The sequence below is a fragment of the Lynx rufus genome, unplaced genomic scaffold (assembly GCF_022079265.1).
Source record: "Lynx rufus isolate CCGP_SWC_20201006 ecotype Redwood Valley unplaced genomic scaffold, mLynRuf1.p SCAF_7, whole genome shotgun sequence".
NCBI lineage: Eukaryota > Metazoa > Chordata > Mammalia > Carnivora > Felidae > Lynx > Lynx rufus.
In genome coordinates, this window is record NW_025814889.1 from 38,661,445 (window position 1) to 38,682,582 (window position 21,138).

Below are 21,138 nucleotides of genomic sequence, written 5' to 3' on the forward strand. Positions count from 1 at the left end.
ATGTTCGCTTGCTCTGTCTCTCTCTCAAAATAAATAAAAATAAACTTAAAAAGGGGTGCCTGGGTGGCTCAGTCGGTTGAGCGTCCAACTTTGGATCAGGTCATGATCTCGCCATCTGTGAGTTCGAGCCCCACGTCAGGCTCTGTGCTGACAGCTCAGAGCCTGGAGCTTGCTTTGGATTCTGTGTCTCCCTCTCTCTCTGCCTCTCCCCTGCTCATGCTCTGTCTCTCTCTCTGTCAAAAATAAATAAACATTAAAAAAATAATAATAAACTTAAAAAAATAAAAAAGAAGGCTTGGGAGAAAAGAAGTCTTGGGAGAAGACTCAGGTTCTGAAATCTAAGCACTTGCTAATGATCCTCATGCATACTAAAAACATCAGTGGCCCCAACACAGGCTGAAGACAGGGGTGAGGGAGGAATAGGTAACTCTTCCTGTCTGGCAGGCACTTATGCTACGTGTGATTTGAATCCCACCTAGGAAACACACACAGACAAATCACAATCACAACTCACTTTCCACTGGGGACCACAGTGGAAGGGGTTTTATGGTAATTTGGGGAAAGACAGAGGATCCATTCCTCACTTCCTCCCCCCCCCCGGCAGGGCTGCAATGACCCAGGTGTAGTCCTATCCTCTTCCAGATTCTGGAGAGGAGGAGATGAAGTGGAAGTGCTTAGTGGCCTGAGTGCTTAGTGGCCTGAGTCTGGAGACTGTGTCCAGCCCAGTGAGGGCAGACCCTTGTGCCTGAGAAGGGCATAGCCTCAAGGCTAACTGGACGGCCCTCTCAAAGCCCCAGTTCCCAGCAGTGCTCTTGAAGCTCTTTGTGTCCAATCTGCAGAATGCACTGGCCACATGCTAAGTAGCACGGTCTGAGAGCAGGCTTGCAATCACTGGAGGTAGCAGTGGTGACTCAGAGGGGGTTGGGGTTATCCATCACACTGCTGCTAAGCCCAGTCTCCAACTATAGTTTGATCTAGCAGACCAGATGTGTCTTACCGGTGAACATGGCCTTCCATACAGCTCATATGCACAATTCAGCCAAAGCAAATGCTTCCTATTCCATATGAATACAGCACAGGGGTGTTCATGCCTTCATTTAATAAATATTTACTACATGCAGGCACTGTTTTAAGTGCCAAAAGGCAGCAATAAGTCAAATCTAGCAGGCTTTTGACCTTGTGGAATTTATATTCCAGTAGAGAGAGACGAACAATAGATACATAAATCCAGTAAGTACTTTGAGAGAGTAAAAAGTGCTGGAAGAAGACACCCTCCTCCCTAAGTCACCTTTCAGTACCCCTCACTGGCATCGCTGCTGAGGACGCTAGAAGCAACCAGAGTGGGGAGGCTCCACTCTAGTGGAGAGGGAGACACAGAATCTGAAGCAGGCTCCAGGCTCCAAGATGTCAGCACAGAGCCCAACTCGGGGCTCGAACTCGGGAATGGCGAGATCATGACCTAGGCCGACATCGGCCGACTCAGCTTAACCGACTGAGCCACCCAGGCGCCCCTGGTCATACCTATTTTTAAAAAAAAAAAAATTACATAGGCTATACACGGAGACATCAACAGTGTTATTTCTAGACAGTAATCTTCTTTTTAAGTTTATGTAAAATTTTATTTATTTTGAGAGAGAGAGAGCACATGCATGAACACACAAGAGCATGCAGGGGAGGGGCAGAGAGAGAGGGAGAGAGAATCCCAAGCAGGCTCCTCACTGTCACTGCAGAGTCCGACTCATGGCTGCTTCTCATGAACCATGAGGTCATAACCTGAGCCGAAATCAAGAGTCAGATGCTTAACCAACTGAGTCACCCAGGCGCCTCTCTGGATGGTAATCTTAAGAGGTGATTTTTTTTTCTCTCCTTCTGTATTTTCTAATATTTTTGCTATTGCAATGTATTATTTGTGCAATAGTGGGGAAAAAACAGTTTTTTAAATGAGAAGAAAAACTTAGCTAAATAAAATTAATAGAAGTATATTTGGATAAGTAGGCAGGGACCAGATCTCAGGATGGTGAATAGCATCTAACCCCACTACTTTGTGGTTTAGAAAGCAATTGTGCAAAATTATCACCCTCAATCCTCACAAGACTTTCTCAAGGTTACATAGGAAGTAAACCCCAGTGCAGGAAAATACCTGACCCTTAGGTCCCTGGCTTCTTGGCCAATATGTTTTTCATTATTCCACATGCCCTTCTGTAGCTGACCTCACTTCTCTTTATAGCTGAAGCCTTCAGAAAGCCTCTGAGCACCCCAGGTCCTAACTCCCCATCTCTCTGCCTTCATCACTCCCGCCCCCCACAGGGGCCATGCTGATTCATTCATATGTGAGTTTACTGAACTAACTAGTCCGAGTCCCTACCAGGTTCTGAGCATTGTACTAGGTGCTCAGGATAGAGCGGAGAACTAACCGCCCCCACCCCCACCGCCAGTGCAGGGGAGAGGCTTTAACTAATACATGAAAATATAATACATATATAACTGCACCAAAGTAAAAGTAAAGAGTGTTATGCAAATAATTAGCATCAGAGGGAGCTGAATGGAACTGAGGTACTACTTACTAGCCCTTTGCTCAGTATTGAGCAACACATTGTTGCTGAGTCTCCAAGGTAAGTCAGGCAGATACAGTTGGAGGTCAAAATTACAAGAGCCCAAATCTCAGAGAATGCATGTTCTGGATGGAGAGGTGGCAGGCAAAGCCAAATGAAAAGTTAATTAAGGACATTGTGCACACTTACAGTAATGAACCAACCCACTAAACCTTCTCTGCAGCAAGGTGGAGTTTACCAACCACATCACCAGAAATGTCACAAGTCAACATCAGACATGTCACAGGATGATTGTGGCCGGGAGAGGTCACTCACAGAAGTCTGGGAATGGGAAAGAAAGGAAAATGTGCAGCTAACCATACAGGAAAGGAGCTTCCATGTCTGAGTGACACAAGACTGCAGGACATTACCGGTTGGAGGGGGCGCACATGCAGGAAAGTCTTCTGTACATAAAGCAGGACTTAAATGGCCTTGGAGAGGGCATGGGATTTGGATGGTCTTCAAGGTAATCTCATTTAGCAAGACCACCAGGATGCCCCGGAACCTGAGGCACATTCGGGGACACTTTCTCTTCCAGATGCTGGTGGCTGGCTTCCTGGCCTCTCACCGGCCCAGGGACTGGAGCAGGGAGGCCTGGGGCCCTCGATCATGTCTGAAGGCTTCTAAGTGTCTCTCTAGCTGTGCTCTGAAGAGCCAGGAGTGCTGCTGGCCACCCAAGGCTGAACATAAAGACTGATTTCAGCACCAGGAAAGCCGGCAAATGAGAACACCTGGCTAATTAGCTCACCTGGGCATGGGGTTTACTGCAATATATCTGTAAGTGAAGTTCAAAAACTTCCAGGTGCTAGGAGCCAATGGGGACAGAATATGCAAGCCAGGTTCTGTTCTCCATTGCCATTTGCTATTACATCACGGCACCAGGGATCAAGGCTGTGGTGAGCCCCCTGGACACACTGGTGACTGCACGGTAACAGTATAGCAATAAATATTTAGTAATGGCAGCAAACTTTCACATGAAACTTAAGAGTTAGGAGACACTTTTTTTTACAAGTTAATATCTTATTTGTGGGGCACATGGGTGACTCAGTGGGTTGAGCATCCAACTCTTGATCTCAGCTCAAGAGGTCATGATCTCACAGTTCATGGGTTCAAGCCCTGCCTCGGGCTCTGCGCTGGCAGTGCAGAGCCTGCTTGAGATACTCTCTCTAAAATAAATAAATAAATAAATAAATAAACAAACAAATAAATAACTTTTAAAAAAGCTAATATCTTATTTGTAACACACACGCGTGTGCGCATGTACACACACACTGCTACATGGTTTTCAAAGGTTGTGCTATCTTATTTGTAGTAAGAACATGCCTAGGCCCGGGAACGCCCACACATCTCACAGATGTCACCTCTCCATGTGACCCTGAGTCATCCTCAATGACACCTGCATCCCCAAGGCACTTTGACTTGGCAGTGTGGCCTGTGAGTGGAGCAGGAGAGCCTTAGACAAAGACTCCGGGAACCTGTGTTCATCCTGGATCTCATTCTCTGCTTTCTCTGAGTAACACAAGTCTGTGGCTTTAGACAGCCCTGGGTTCAAGTCCCAGCTCTGTCCCTTACTACTCATGTGACCCTCAGCAAGGTATGTAACTTCTCTGAGCCGCTTTCCTCCTTTGTTAAACACGGGTGATAGGAGTACCTCTTGCAAAGTTGTCCAGAAGATACAAGACACAGAGCATGTGAAGTGGGTAGCACAGGGCTGGCCCATACTTAGTACTCATTAAGTACTGATTATGTTACTGTTGTTATCACAGAGACAGCACTGTGTCATTCTCTCGCCTGAATGCATGAACTAGGACAGAACTCCTGGGTAGACATTGTCCCTCTTGCTTCGTGAAATCAGCGTGCTGCAGCAGGGTGGACCCGGGTGCCCAGGGAGGCACCTTGGTTTGGGTAGGCACCTTCTCCCGCAGGCAGGCAGGCAACTGTGGTCACCGGGGCGGCTGGCGGAGTCTTGCTCCTGACCCCTACCACTATCCTGTCCAATAGAGTAGCTGCAAACCACGCGAGGCCATCAAGTGCTTGAAATGTGGCCAAATCTGACATGTGTTGTAAGAATAACGTAGTTCAGAAAAAAAGGAATGTCAAATATCTGATTAGCACATTTGCAGATTGCACTTGAAATGATATTTGGTGTGTATCAGGTTCAACAAAAAATTGGAATAAAACCAATTTCCCCTGTTTACTTTTTCTGAAGTGGCTACTAGAATATTGAAAAGCATTATGTATGGCTCCTGTTATGTGTCTACCGCATAGCACTGGCCTGGCAAGTAAGCTCCATGGAGGCCAAGGCTTTGTGGCTTTGGTCCACAGCTGGGTCCCCAGCACATGGAACGGGCCCTAAATGAATGAGTGAACCCATAAGTGTGTGAGGCCTGGGGGAGAGCTTTCAAGAGCTGGAGGCCATGCTTGAGAAGGTGGGGACAGTCCTGAGGCAGTCTGGGGGGGCAGTGTGGGCTTCATACAAGTGAGTAAACAGAGTCTGAAAACAGTATTAAAAACTTGTCCCCAAACAGCCAGATTCAACCCAAGGGCGTCTCAGACCTATGCCCTTTCTACTAAATCCCTTTACCTCCCACAGCAATATAGAGTTGCAGAAAGAAAAGTCGATTTTGGATTTTTTTAAAAAAAGCATACTCCCTCACGTTAGCGCTGATGCCCCAGCATTGGAAAAGTCACTTGGCCTCCTTGGGTGCTGGGCTCATGTCTTTTCTACTCTATAAACCACGAAATGGCATCAATTTCATTTCTTTTTCCCGGTGGGCATAGAGGAGAAATCCCAGCCCAGAAGGTAGTCTCCAAGGCTGAGCCCTAAATATTTTCCCACTCTCCTCTCCACTGTTTGACTCCCAAAAAGGCTCTCCCACTGAGGTTTCCTCACATCGTCCAAATCAATAATTTGTTTGTTTAAGGGTTTGCTTTGATTTTGCTTAGTTTTAGATGCTTTTCATCAGAAGCCAAAACCTTGCAGACTTTTTCCTTGATCTTGTAATGAAATTCCCTTAGAGATATTTAATTCTAGATAGAGCTTCGGCTATGCCACAAATCTAAGACATCTAAATAATAAACATCCTGCCATCTTCAAATAAAAATCTCAGAAGGCAAAGGGGCTTGTCTCCCTTACATCTGCCTTTACTCTTCCGTTGCCAACTATACCAATGAATTCCCTACATTTTGTTTCGAAAAACGGAAGGTACTCAACCCACTAGCAGCCTCTCATGTTTCCACTCGGGATCCTGATGCTGTGTGAACATTTTCCGCTGCTTTTATGCCGGTGAAACCCTCTTATGTCTCTGCCTTGCTTGCTCTCCCCTGTGGCGCACTGAGCGAATTCCCCTCCTGACTTGGTCCCTGCCTCCCTATCCCCCTACATGGAGCTTTCCGGAAAGGACCCTGTCTTATTTCCATTTCCAACCCTGGCTCCAAGGGCCTCTCGAATTTTAACCTAAGATAAGAGTTGTTAAGAGCCCAAACGGATTTCTTGGAGATTCCACCCACCTCTCCCCAGCCCGGGGTGAGATGCCAACACTATTTTTGATCAGAAAGGATAAAAAAAGATTTACCAGGCTCAACCGTGTCATTCTACAGCAAGAAAAGGGCCTCTGCCAGGCACCAGGGGCAGAACTGCCTTTTCAGTGCAACCTGACGCACAATGCAGGGCAAACCGAGTTACCCACCCATGTCTCAGCTACCTGTTGAACCGTTATGGATCTCTGTCCCCTTTCCCGCCACCCAGCAGACCAGGGCTTGAGGAATGCATGCTAGTTTTAAACAAGCAGCAAGCACCAGGGCAGTAAATCTGTTTTTTCAAAAATAACAGTGTGCTGCATTCCAAAGCCCAACAAATTCACCTGGTGGATATCTTCAGCGGACATTTATGGAGGAAGCCCTTAGTGCAAGATGTTGTGTTCCGTAACAGGGATAAAAAGTGAGGAGCACATTATTCGTGCCCTCAAAAGCTCACAGTCTAATGGAGATGGATGTACGTGACAAACTTAAATGTAGGGCAGAATGAGGAAAAGTAGTAAGAAAAGTATGTTTGTGTGTGCACTAAAAAAGGGTGGGAAGAAATACACCCCAATGTTAATGGTGACTATCTCTGTTTATTGGATTTATGGGCCATTTTTTTTCTCTTCTTATACTATCTGCTATATTCTCAGATAGTTCTTTTTATGACAAACACACAGTGCTTCAGGGCGCCTGGCTGGCTTAGTTGGTAGAGCATGTGACTCTTGATATCAGGGTCGTGAGTTCAAGCCTCACGTTGGTTGTGAAGCCTACTTAAAAATAATATGCTGCTTATGAATAAACAAATAAAGTATGTTTTTCAAGAAAAAAACCAACACATTATGAAGGATAGCTATTTGGATGATAAATGAAGGCTTTGTGGAGAATAGGGTAAGGACATTGGCCCCGCAGGATAGGTAGAATTGGGTGGTGAGGTTGGGGGAGATGATCTCAGACTGAGGAGAAGCATGAAATGGCCCCCAGGGCTGAAGCGATGGGGAGGACAATTTGGGAAAATGTGAGTAAGAGGACAGTAGTACAGGCACTCACCTAGAGTGGGAAGTATAGCAGGGGGTCTGGAGGCCTCAAATGCTGTGCCAAGTAGACTCAGTTGCTTATTCTCTGTGTTTCTTTGGCCCTTTGTGTTTGTTGCTAATATACCACTCATCATACCACATTACACATGGCTGTATTCCTGTCTATACCTTACTCAATTTTCAGGTCTCGGAGGTCAGGGATCGTGGCTCATTCATTCTGTAACCATAGCACTTAGCATAACAACTAGCCCATAACAGGAGTCTACAGATGCTCCTTGGATGAACTGAATTCTAAGAAGGTTATTCTTTATTTTGTAGGTAGTAAGGAGTCATCATGAGATCCAGAACCTAACATACTTCAGGTAGTTATTATGTACCAAGCACTATGCTAAGTGCAAAACTATATTGTCTTCGTTGGTCCCACCTATAATCCTGTGTGCTACGTCCACCCTTGTTCACATACAAGGCTCAGAAAGGTTGAGTAACCTGCCTAAGGTCTTACAGCCAGTGGTCAGAGAAGCCAGGAGAGTCTGAAGACCGTGTGGAGGACAGGGTCAAACGGCAACATCACAGAAACAAGGAGACGACACCCGTTCAAGGCTGAAGGGACCTGAGGTAGCCCCGCTGCTCGGAGAAGGGAAGTGAGGAAAATAGAAGGCGGGGTGGGGGAGTCTGGAGGCAGTGCTGAGAACGGAGGGCTGACTGCTCCTGAGCTGCTAAGTGTCCCAAGCACATTTATTATTTCTGATGTCAACAGAGGGACAGACAGCACCCAATGGGACTTGCCCTGTCCTTGGAAGAGCTCCCACCCATCAGAACAGGGCTTGTGGAAAGAGCTCCTCCCCAGGCAGCCTTCTGACATTTTCCTGTCCGCTGTATTTCTCTAAAAGTTCCCAGACTGGGGGGGTAGGGGCCCTTGTTGAGCGTCCAACTTCGGCTCAGGTCATGATCTCACGGACCGTGGGTTCAAGCCCCGCATTGGGCTCTGCACTGGCAGTGTGGAGCCTGCTTGGGATTCTCTTTCCCCGACTCTCTCTCTCTCTGCCCCTTCCCCATTTGCTGTCTCTCTCTCTCTCTCTCTCTCTCTCTCTCTCTCTCTATTGAAATAAATAAATACACTTTAAAAAATGATAAAAAATAAAAAAATAAAAGTTCCCAGCCTGGGACATCTTCATGAACATATCAATAAGGCTGGCCTTGACATAGGTAAATCAATTTCCTCCGCCCAGATGAAAGCCAAGTGGGGAGTCAGGAACGGTGTCCAGTCCCACCTCCATCACTGACCCCCAGACCAGGATTCCTATTGTATGTTCTCACAGACTTCAAGCATCTCTCCCCACTGTAATGGATCTCCTAGCATCTCTCCCCACTGTAATGGATAACTACGTGTCATCAGTTACCATCTCTTTCCCCTGCTGGACTGTGAGCCCCCCTGAGGCCAGGGCCTGTCCGTCTCAGCCCCAGCGGTCTGCCCAGCACTTCCCTAGAGTACTGAGCATGAGGCAGCTGCAGTGTCTGGTAGGTGGACCGATGGCTGGTTTCTGGGATGCCCTCTCTCTGGGTTGGGACTGTGTGAGAGAAGGCAGCCATGCCCCAGACTTCTCCTCACGGCAGGGATCCTCCAGCAGTGCTGGCCCTCTGGGGGCCACTGTTTCTCCTCACAGTTCACGTGGTCAGTTAGTGTAAGATTTATGCACCCCTCCGCCCACCCCGGGAAAATTCCTCAGATTCCCTTGCAAACAGGAGATGGTGAGCAAGGGAGCATTCCTCTTTCAAACAGTGATGAAACTGTATGTTTGCACTCTGCACACCTCACTGCTCAACTTGGAAACATTTTTCCTGGTCCTCTGCCTCAGGAAGGGGCAGCTGAGTGCCCCTGTGAGACTTGACACCAGCAATGGTCCTTCATCCCTGCCCCCTAACTTTGGCCCCACATCTCACTTGAGGATGGCCCTTCTCCTTCACAATCCATAATGGGCAAGGATGGCCGCTCAGGTTCCTGGAGGCAGGGGGAGGCCGGGGAGGAGGCCCTCTGGCAGGACATCCTGTCCAGAAGATCCCCAAATAACTCCTGAGGCTAACAGCTCCAATCCAACCTGCACCCAGCAGTTTGCAGCCTGTCCCTCAACATGAAAACAGTAGCCACTGACTTCACAGTGCCATAGGGTGGTGTCCACAGAAGGAAGTGACCTCCTTCCTTTTAAGACATTCATTCCCAGAAAACGAAATGAAGTTCTTCTGTCCTTCGCTTGTTTCTGGGACAGTGCGTAACGTTAACTCCCCAACACAGCTGACAGTTGAAGACTAAGAATAACCGTGGGCTGGTTGCTCCACTCTGATTCTTCTCTCTGCTTCCAGTCCGGTATCCTCCCCCTCCCCTCCCCTATAGCTTGGCACTGCAGTCCCTGGATGGTCCTTGCCAGACAGTGTATGATTGCCTCTCCACCCTGAAGACAATTGTACTCAGGTGACCTCTCTGCCCCCACACTACTGGTCCTTCCTGAGTCGGCTGCTGAGAATGCATGAGAGATGCACACACAAGATCCAGCAATGTGATTAGCGAGGCTTGGTCCAGGGCACTCTCGCCCCCGCTCAGCTCCTATGTGCCAGCCACAAAAGTCCGGGAGGACACGGAGTTCACGAGCATTGTCAATGAATGATTTCCCTTGCTTACGCTTGCAGAAAGTAGGGCACGGATCTGTGTTCCATCGTGCGGTGCCCGCGAGATGCCTCTGCAAGACAACAGGCTGGTTAAGGAAGCACGGCTAGCATTACAAGTGGCTTGAGGTTGGCTGCTTTCCTCCCAACGCAGTTGACTGAGGATGGTCCCTCTGGAGATCATCAGAAGTGATGTGACTGCACTTAGGGATCTGAGGTGGGATCAACGTCTAAGACCTAGGCAGATCCAGGCAATGATGGTAGTAATACTACCCACACTTCCAGGGCTGGGAAACAATGGCTTTGTAAGGGAAGCCCCCACTGTAGGGGGCACTTCTGGGGTGGGAAGAGCTGGAAAGTGGAATGGATTCAGTGAAAAATTACACGAATTCACAATAGACACTAGTGTTTAGGCATGTGATCTCAGGCCATACAGGCCTGTACCCTTAAAACATCACCCTGTCACTCCCTCCTCTGAACCCCTCAGTGGTTTCCACATTTGCCAAAGGAGGAGTGAACTCGCTTCCTGAGCTTCTGGGGCTCTTTGTGGTCCTAAGAGGTGCTGCATAGACAATTCCCTGAAGTAGGACAACCAGCCTGGAGGGGAGGGTGTTTTTCTTAGGAAAAGGAATCATCTACATCCAAGGATTCTCTGGTGGGTTCTCTGAAGAATCCTTTCTGCTCTTCCTGCCACCCATCCTCCCTCCAGCCACTCCTTCTCACTCATGTTGCTGCCATATCTAAAACTCTCCTATGTCCCTTCCCTCCTACCAAACGTCATCCACCGTTTAGGCAGGGGCTTTGTCTTCTAGGGCTGCCATAACAAATCATCAAAAGTTAGGTGTCTTGGGGCACCTGGGTGGTTCAGTCAGTTAAGCGTCTGACTCTTGATTTCGGTTCAGGGCATGATCTCACAGTTTCATGAGTTCAAGCCCCGCATCAGGTTCGTGCTGATAGTGCAGAGCCTGCTTGGGATTCTCCCTCTTTCTCTGCCCCTCCCCCACTCACACTCTGTCTGTCTCTCTCAAAATAAATAAACTTAAAAAAAATTAGGTGTCTAAAAACAATAGAAATGTATTCCCTCATGGTTCTGGAGGCCAAAGGTCTTTTTTTTTTTTTATTTTTTTTAATGTTTATTTATTTCTGAGAGAGACACAGACAGAATGTGAGTGGGTTGGGGCAGAGAGACACACAGAATCCGAAGCAGGCTCCAGGCTCTGAACTGTCAGCACAGAGCCCAACGTGGGGCTTGAACTCAGGAACTGTGAGATCATGACCTGAGCTGAAGTCGGAAGCTCAACCGACTGAGCCACCCAGGCGCCCCTGGAGGCCAGAGGTCTTAATCCTAGGTGTCCACAGGGCTGTGCCCCCTCTGAAGGTTCTAGGGGAGAAATCAGTCCTTCCTTCTTCCAGCTTCAATCTGTGCCTCTGTCCTCACATGGCCGTCCCTTCTCAGTGTCTGTTCTCTGCGTCTTCTATAAGGACACTTGTCATCGAATGGAGGGCCCACGTGTACAACCCAACACCATCTTGTCTGGAGATCTGTGTCTTTTTTACATCTTCAAAGACCCTTCTTCTGATAGAGTCACATTCGTAGGTCTGGACGTGGACCTATATTTTCACCATTCATCTTACTGCAGGCAGTGATTCTCAGTCTTCATCTGGGAAGACTTAGATTCCAGATGCCAGGGCAGGGGGGCGGGGGGGGGTCTCAGTCCAGAGATTCAGTTTCAAAGGACCCTGGGTGGGGTCAATGTGTGAAGTATGTGTGTGGGTTTTTGCTTTTTGTTTGTTTGGGTTTCCCAGTTTCTCAGGAACAACCTGGGAATAACGACCATTTCAAGTGTGGAGGACTCACGCATCTCATCCAAGCAGACACTACGAGGGATACTGACTTTCCTGACTGCTTTCTCCTCCAAGATCATTTCAATGTAGCCTCAGATCAGACTGCCATCTGCTGGTTTTTCAATGTTGCACAGGGGCGCCTGGGTGGCTCAGCCAGTTGAACGTCCAACTCTTGATTTTGGCTCAGGTCATGATCTCATGGTTTGTGAGATCGAGCCCCAAGTTGGGCCCGGTGCTGACAGCACGGAGCCTGCTTGGGATCCTCTCTCTCTCTCCCTCTCTCTGCTCCATCCCCCACTCGTGCTCTCTCGCTCTCTCTCTCTCAAAGTAAATAAACTTAAAAAAAATAATAAATGCTGGACAAATGTCAGAGACCTAGTGCTCCACCTTCTCCAATCCACGCCCCATTTTTATAACAAATATTTGCAACCACTCTCTTTACTCCCTGAAACGATACTCCCAGACAAGTGAGTCAACACACATGCATAATTTAGCTCTAATTGCAATATGCAGGAGAAAAAAAGGAAAGCAATTTATATTAAAATAATAAATATTTCATTATGTAGGTGTTCATGCATGACTGCATGGGAACGCACTAATGAAGCAGTCAATGCTTACACCTGCTTACAATGAATACATCTACATGAGGAGTACGAGGGAATAAAAGACTAGGGGACGACAGAATTTTAAAAATGTTAGGATAAGGGGCGCCTGGGTGGCTCAGTCGGTTAAGCGGCCGACTTTGGCTCAGGTCATGATCTCGCGGTCCGTGAGTTTGAGCCCCGCGTCGGGCTCTGTGCTCACAGCTCAGAGCCTGGAGCCTGTTTCAGATTCTGTGTCTCCCTCTCTCTGCCCCTCCCCAGTTCATGCTCTGTCTCTCTCTGTCTCAAAAATAAATAAACGTTAAAAAAAAAAATTAAAAAAAAATGTTAGGATAAGAAATAACAAACCCACTTACTGGTTTGGATCCGACAAGAGGAAGAAGGAAATAGTCTTAACAGAGGTAGGGATAACAAGTCAGGTGAAATTACTAATGTGAAAGCAGATACAACCAGGAAGGATGCTATTCTTGAGAATGAGTTAAACTTTATCTAGTGTCCTAATAATTTATTATGCTGACATGGCACAGGGCAGTGACAAAGAGTCATGGAAAACACTGTCTCCCATCTGGAAATCCCACCCACAGAGTGGAGGCATACATTCAGTCTTCAGCATTAAAAAAGCTGTGGAAGCAATAGCCTTTTCATTCAGGCAGTGGGAAGAGGAGGGCAGATTGGAAAATGTTGTTTGATAGATCTCAAAGGGAAATATCAAAGTAAGAGTGAAAAAGAAAGGCAACCCCAAAGTAAATCACCGTAACGTGATCCTATCGTTGTCCTACGATTATATAGACATATATTAGAATGGAAACTATTTTAAGCTTATTTATTTTGAGGGGGGAAGGGGCAGAGAGAGAGAATCCCAAGCAGGGCTTGAACTCACAAACTGTGAGTCAAATCAAGAGTCAATCAACCCAACCGACTGAGCCATCTGAGTGAGTGCCCCGAGAATAGAAACTATTTTAAAAGCAGGTTTTACAAAGGAGTTTATTGACATGGCAATATTTCATGTGCCTCCGCTAATTTAATGATATGTTGCCCTACATCTTCCTGTGTTAGGTGAAGTCCCAAATCTTCTGTTACAAATCTGTAAGTGGTTTCCTTGCTTTTGCAGTAACTACACATTGCACTAAAACCCTTTTCAGTTAAATATATGTTTGGAAATGCTCTAATCTAGACAGAATGCATAGAGTGGGGAAATTATCCAGTCATTTCAAGATTTTGTCTTTATTCCAGTCAGGCTTCTCTTCCCCAGAAACCATCTCCTAAATTACTGGGCTTTTGGCATAACGTCTCTGAAAACTTCTCAGTATTACATGTAGAAAAGTATGACTGATTTGTATTTGTTTGGGGTTGAGTTTGACAGGGCAGGTGACGATTCTCACTGATGGGGTAGCACCCTCAGCCCCCACACGGTAAATTGCAGGGCCCTTGTCAGGGGATGTAGCAACTCAAAGCCATCCTTACAGATTTACTAAATGCCTTCTGGGGCTTCCATCCTCAAAGCACTGTGGTCCCTGGGCCAGAAGCAGCATCTGGGAGTCTGTTGGAAATGCAGAATCTGAAGCCTTGAACTAGACCTATGGGTGGGAATGTGTGTTTTAACAAGTTCCCCAGGTGATTCAAAGGCACACTGAACGCCTGGGAAGCACTCCTCTGGGGGGCAGTGCTGACCCCATTAGAAATACTGACCAAACCCAACCTTACCGGTGTCTCCAATGAGCCCACCAAGGTCAAAGGTCGGTCACCTGTATTTTTTGCTCCTCTTCCTGTCACTGAGTTACTTGAGGACAAGACGGGTTTGGGATTCTTCTCTCGGATCTGCACGCAGCCACCAGCATAGAGACGCATACACAGCTGTGGCCCTAAAAAATCCCGTTGTCTGTATTCCCTCAGGGCTGAATCCTCCTTTTAACCAGAAAAAAACAAGTTCCATTACTCCTCCGTAGAAGCACAAGCAATAGATCCCCAGCACTCACTGGGACTGAGTTTCAACACCGGTGTTTTGTAAATTTCACTGCCAGCCTGCCTAAGACCAGTTTTTGAATGAAGAGCAACTGTCTCCCTCCCCACTCCCTCTGCCAGTAAGCTGCTGTGGTGGGCTTCACTCTCAGAGAAAGAAGAAATAAAAGCAACCCCCCCACCCCAGTTGTTCTATGATAACTACAGAGATGACAGATGCTGTTGCATGCAGACTCAGGCAGAAGATACATAAATAGTAACATGAAAAAGCAGGGAAAGGAGCTTCCCTGTGACAAGAGGCTCCAGTGGGAGATCCTTTTGCTGAGGTGTGATTTAAAAGGTCACATTCAGGGGTGCCTGGGTGGCTCAGTCAGTTAAGTATCCTAAGAGTCCAACTCTTGATTTCAGCTCAGGTCATGATCTCAGGGTTCGTGAGCTCGAGCCCCACACTGGGCTCTGTGCTGACATCACAGAGCCTGCTTGGGATTCTGTCTCCCTCTCTCTGCCCCTCCCCTGCTTATGTTCTCTTTCTCTCTCAAAAATGGATAAACAAACTTTAAAAGGTCAGATTCATATGTGGAACTTGAGAAACTTAACAGATGAGCAGGGGGAAAGGGAAGGGGAAAAAATAGTTTCAAACAAAGAGGGAGGCAAACCATAAGAGACTCTTAAATACAGAGAACAAACAGAGGGTTGATGGGGGAGGAGGGGAAAATGGGTGATGGGCATGGAGGAGGGCACTTTTTGGGATGAGCACTGGGTGTTGTATGTAATCAATGAGTCACAGGAATCTACCCCCAAAGCCAAGAGCACACTGTATACACTGTTATGTTAGCTGACTTGACAATAAATTATATTTAAAAAAAAAAAGTGTTAAAAAAAAAGGTCAGATTCAGTGACCTACGAACTCCTGGCCCATCCCCCCTATCCTATCTAGTGGAATGCTAACCCCCTGAGTGAGTGTCCCAGCTGGGGGTGAGGGGAGGCCAGCTGAGCCACCAGCAGAATGGCCAAGCATGAGAAAAGCTGAGCTGGGAGCAGCAAAGGGGAGAGGATACTTCCTTCAACCCACCTTTCAACCCGAGCCCACAGCCTACAGAGCTGCAGTCACCATCAGCTTCATCCCCCACCTCCTGCTGTGGGCAAAAGGATGGCTCAATACCTTAGCCCACAGTCTCCACTTCCGGACCCTCACTTCCTTCCTTCATCAAGCAATGATAAAGACCCAAGGCAACTGGAAACCACCCACCCTGTTCCCCCACTGCAGTGAATTCATTTCTTTGATCACATTCAGGCCCCAGCCCGACACATCATGGCATTCCAACACCACATTTCCCAGGTGGCACAGCAGCTTCCTGTTGACATGTCCTAACTGGGCTCCAAGGACCAGGGTGTGGCTCACCCCTCTTATCTCTCACATCTAGCACCATACCTCACATTCAGAAGTTGTACTGTAAATATTTGGGGACTGAAAGAGTAAAGGGGGCAATAGGGCCAGTTACAGTACGACAGACCAAAAAGGCTGAGCCATCACCTTTGTTAGGAGAACAAAAACGCATTCTCATTATAAGCCTTCTTTGGGGCATGTCACCAACTGGTCCATTTTCAGAGCTGCTCTCTTACCTCTGTCATGACCATCATCACCATGCCACCACTAACAGCAAACTTAAAAGGTAAAAGGTATAACTGTAAATCACACTTTTTTTTAAGACCCTGGAGGCAGTGTAATATATTAGCTAAAGCATCAGGTTCTAGAGGCAGAGAAATTTGTAGGTTCAAATACTCCTTCTACAAAGCACAAGTCATGAATCTTTGTCAAATGATTTCACTCTGATACTGTTTCCTTGTCTATAAAATGCGAATGGGAATCCCACATCCTCATGGGGTTCTGGTGAGACAGTACATGTGACAGAATGAGCCTTTTGACTGTCATTTGACATTTTTATCCTTGGTCCCCAAGCAGCCACCCAGGCTGTGCTAAAACAAATAGTGAGTAGGGGTTTCTTCCCTTCCACTCTGGGATAAAATGGCATGGACATAACAAGGCAAGGCTGCACACCCAGGTGCCTGGACAAGTAACACAGGAAAGCCCACTTGTCATGTGCAAATGAAACAATCACATCCACACAGAAATCTACCCTCTTCTTTTCTTCTTGAAAAAGACTCCCTTTGGGGGGGTGCCTGGAGGGTCAGTTTGTTGAGCCTCTGACTCGTGATTTTGGCTCAGGTCATGATCTCACGGTTCATGTGATCAAGCCCCATGTCAGGCTTCATGCTTAAGATTCTCTCTCTCCCTCTGCCCCTCCCTACCCTCCAAAAAAGAAAAAAAAGAAGAAGAAAAAGAAGATGACAAATTGGTGGGGATAAGGGTTGGGAAAATGTCCAAACCAGTGGTCAGCATATGGTTATTAGAACCCAGTGTTTCCAGTCCTCTTGACAATTCATAGACATTTCAGAATTTTTAAGGTACATTTAGGTACAATACAAAATGGCAATCTTACCCATTGCAGCATTACTTGTAATAAATGCCAAATGACTGAAAACAACCTGTGTTCATCAGCAGGGGATTGGTTGAGTAAATTAGGGTACATCCCTACAATGAAGTACTATGCCCCTTTTAAAAAAAATATGGGAAAGCTCTAAACACACTAACAGAAAAAGAGCGCCAAGATAAGTGAAGGGAAAAAAAACAAGGTTAAAAAGAAGTGTGTATAGTGAGAAAAAACAGGATGGAGACATAAGATATATTTGTAATGACTTGTATTTGCAAAATGAAACTCTAGAAGGATGTATAAAACTAATAAAAGGGGGGGGGCACCTGGATGGCTCACTCGGTTAGGAGTCTGACTCTTGATTTCAGCTCAGATCATGATCTCATGGTTTTGTGAGATCAAGTCCCACACCTGCTTGGGATTCTCTCTCTGTTAATATTCACCCCTAGCCTTTGTGTGTTTCTATCTTGTCACCCTGAATGAGCTCACTTAGTGTTCCAGGGTAAATTCCAATAAAGACATGGTGAAGCCCTAACCCCTAGGACCTCCAGTGGGAGCTGATTTTGAAACAGCGTCATTGCAGATGTCACTAGCTAAGATGAGGTCGTACTGGAATAGGGTGGGCCCCTAATCCAGTATGACTGGTGTATTTATAAGACAGTCACATGAAGATAGACACACAGGGAGAAAGCCATGTGACAACGAAGGTGGAGCGTGAATTATATGGCTACGAGCCACAAAATGCTAATGATTGGGAACAAACGACCAGAAGCTGGGTAGAGGCATGGAAGGATTCCCTTACAGGTTAGGGAGGGAGCATGGCCTTGCCACACCTTGACACTGGGTTTCAATCCCCCAGAACTCTGATATAATAAATTTCTGCTGTTTTAAGTCACCCTGTTGGTGGTACTTTGTTATGGCTGCCATAGGAAATAAATACACTCTGGCCAGCTCAAGTGACAGAGCCATCTAACACTATTCCATCTCAGTAGGGGCTCGGTAGACACAGAGGGCAATTCTGTCCCAGTGAATGAAAACTTTAGGACCTTGGCTGATCAAGTTTTATTGCATAGGTATGCAACAAAAACTCAGTTGGTCAATAATTACTGAGTACTGACCTTGTGAAGAACATAGGAAAAAGAAAATGTTCTCTATCTGCCCTCAGGGAGTTGACAATGTGATTGAAGATGTCAGACAGACACAAAAAATATAATACATATATATATATAGAGAGAGAGAGAGAGACAGAGACAGAGAGACAGAGAGACAGAGAGAGAGAGGGAGACACACACACATGCACGTTATATACATATATATACACACATACACATTATATACATATATAATACATATATGTAATACAACACAATACATTTCATATCGGCCAAATAAGCATGATCTCACCCCCCAGTGGATGCCACAGAAGTCACTCTCAACTAAATCCCACTGGACTGCTGTCTGGCCTCAATCTTCCACTGTATTTCATTTTAGCTGCTCCTGACATGTGTGTCCGGAAGACCTGGGAAAGTGTTGGAATGTCAGGCTAGTAGACAATTTCTAGAAGCTGTCACCACTGCTCCTGGCCTAAAGCCCAAACCTCTTGCCCACTGCGGATGCCCACTGCTGTCCATGATCACTGTCTGCTACCCCTCAGTTTCTTATCAGCTCCCTTTTCCTGTTCAAAGAGGAAGACCATGAACAATAAGCCTATTCTACACTTATCTACAAATCTGATATGCAAGAAACACAAAATCCAGGTAGTCTGGGGGCTCTGCTTCGGCAGGTCACCTAGAAGAGGTTTTAAGAGGGGCTACAGAAAATCAGAGACCCTTAGCAAAGATACTGTCGTCTGCATCATCACTCAGAACCTTTCCTTATTTGTCCCAACCCCCTGGCAGGTTCCCACTATACCTGCCTCTAGGAACCTCCAGTCCTTACCAGAAGGAAGCCTTGCATCCGCTTCCACGCCTGGGGTCGGGGAGGCAGCACACGGGACTGAGCTCTCCTGGAGCTCTCTCCGAAGCCCAGGCCTCCGGGTTGGGCTGCTCTGAGACGAACAGACGTGGCCGTGGGAGTGCCAGGTGGACACCCAGGCAGGGCTCATGAGGAAAAGTGGCAAGTGGCTGAGGCTCCACCCTTGACAAGCAGCCTGATGACCTGACTTTGGCTCCAGGCCAGTCCCCTGAGGGGCAGCTGTGGTCAGGGTATGACCTGCAGGTCGAACAGACAGAGGAAAGGTCTCTTCACTTTGACTTTATGTAATTCATTATAGATTCTCAGAGTAGAAAAGGCCTTTGAAGTCACTTAATTTTTAGCCTGTTGCTTATCAAATGAACTTCCAGATGGGCTTTGAGTCTGGCTTTGAAGCAGACACCACTGCTTGCCTCAGCAACATCCATCTCTCCCTTGCTCCTTTCCAACAGAACTCCAATTGTGCTACCACTCAGCATAGGCGACCTATGCCCAGCTCAGGGGCCCTATCCAGTCAGAACACATGCAGGCCCCTTGCCTGTGGGCAAGTTTGGGATGGGTATGTCACTCCCTCTGGTCACAGAAACATGAGAGGGGCCTCCTGAGGATGTTTCTGGAAATGTTTTCCTGGCTCTTAAAAAGAGAGAGATGCATCAACCTCTTCCTCTGCTGGATGTTGTCTTGTCCAGCCACACGGTGACCTTCTGCAACTACGTTGTGACCATAATGCATAAGCATAAGGGAAGAATGGAGAAAGAAAGAACCCAGGTCATTGATGATATCATTGAACCAAGCACAGGACTAATCAGCCCTGATGTCACTCCCCCACCCCCAGACTTCTCATTATACAAGTAATAAATACCCCTGTTGTTTATGTTCACTGAAATGGGTTTTGGAGTTTTGTTTTTACTGCCTACACCTAAGATGATCCTAAGTGATGTGCGTTCAGACATTCCTGGAACCACAGGACCATATTTCTGAAGCACAATCTCACCATACTGACTATAGCTTCCCAAACTTCCACATCATTCTCTTCCCACCTTTTCTTTTTTATTTATTTTTGAGAGAGAGAGAGAGAGTGCAAGCAGAGGAGGGGCAGAGAGAGAGGGAGACACAGAATCTGAAGCAGGCTCCAGGCTCTGAGCTGTCAGCACAGAGCCCGGCAGAGGGCTCAAACTCATGGACTACGAGATGAGGACCTGAGCTGAGGTCTACACTTAACCGACTGAGCCACCCAGGCACCCCATCTTCCCACCTTTTCTTGGTAGTCCATCATCTCCCCAGACTTGACACATTTGACCATCTTTTCAATACAGTAATCAATTCTACAGTATATGCCAATTGGGTCATTTAATTAATTAGACATTTTGAGTTCCCTATGATGTTTCAGACAGGGACTCAAAAATGAAGCCTTGAGGGGTACCTGGTGGGTGAGACCCACCCCTGGCAAGGAGGTTAAGTGCCATGTGGCAAGCACATGGTAGGATGTGCACACTGGGCATGGAAGACCTCGGGGTAGGCAGTGCTAGCAAAAGCACCGCGGAAAAGAAACTAATTCCTGAAGGAAGAGTAGAAGATGGTGAGCAGAAAGACCTTCACAACCAAGGACACGAATAATGATGAAAATATAATAAACAATGATGGCGGCGAACATTTCCTGAGCACTTACAGCAAACCAGGCACTGACTGTTTTTAGTGCTTTCTGAGTATTAACTCAGTTAGTCCTCCACCAAAGCCTATCAGGTAGCTCATATTATTAGCCTCATTTTATGGAAAAACAAAGTAAGGCGTGGAGAGGCTGATGTAGGAAGTGAGTGGCAGAGGCAGGATTTCATTGCTGGCGCCAGTGCTCCCAGGCTCATACTCTTGACTCGTCTACATCAGTGATTCTCACGATGGTCACCAGAACAACAGCACCAGAAGCCCCTGGGAACCTGTTACAAATTCAGATCTTGGGCCTCATTTCAGACTTACGGAATCAGAACCTCTGGAGGTGAGATCCAGCATGCGGTGTTTAATAAGCCTTCTGTGTCATTCTAGAAGCCGCATAATGTCTGAGAACCCCTGATTGACACCATAAACACATGATGAGAAAGGATGGCATGTTCAGAATGTTCAGAGGAAGAGGGATGTTGGGAAGAGAAGCAAAGTCAGCATGGAAAATGGGGTAAATCTGAAGAACCCTGCATATTAGCCTAAGGAGAATGGGCGTTATGGTATAGGCATTTTGAATGAAGGTGGGAGGTGAGGCAGAGAAGTGGCATGATTGAGCTTTGTTCTTTGGGGCAAGATCTCTGCACTGGTGTTAGGAATGAACCGTAGGGGAAACGGCCAGAAGGTGGAAGCCCAGGTAAGAGCAGGGGTTGCACTAAGCTGGTGGTAGTGCACAGAAACAGGGATGCAAGAGGAGAATGTAAGAGACAGGTTGTGATAACGGCTGGACATGGGATACAGTGTTGGCAGT

General features: G+C 46.9%; 1 protein-coding gene across 5 annotated transcripts in view; it reads right to left on the reverse strand.

The window, feature by feature from the left end:
• CRACR2A (calcium release activated channel regulator 2A) overlaps positions 1-21,138 on the reverse strand; it is a 134,814-nt gene that overhangs the window by 96,058 nt on the left and 17,618 nt on the right. For 4 of the 5 annotated variants that reach the window (XM_047067401.1, XM_047067400.1, XM_047067394.1 and 1 more), the window contains exon 2: positions 18,642-18,914. The exons of the other annotated variant lie outside the window; for it this stretch is intronic. The gene's annotated coding sequence lies outside the window, so the exon portion shown is untranslated. The remainder of the gene's footprint in view (positions 1-18,641; positions 18,915-21,138) is intronic. 5 annotated transcript variants of the gene reach the window in all.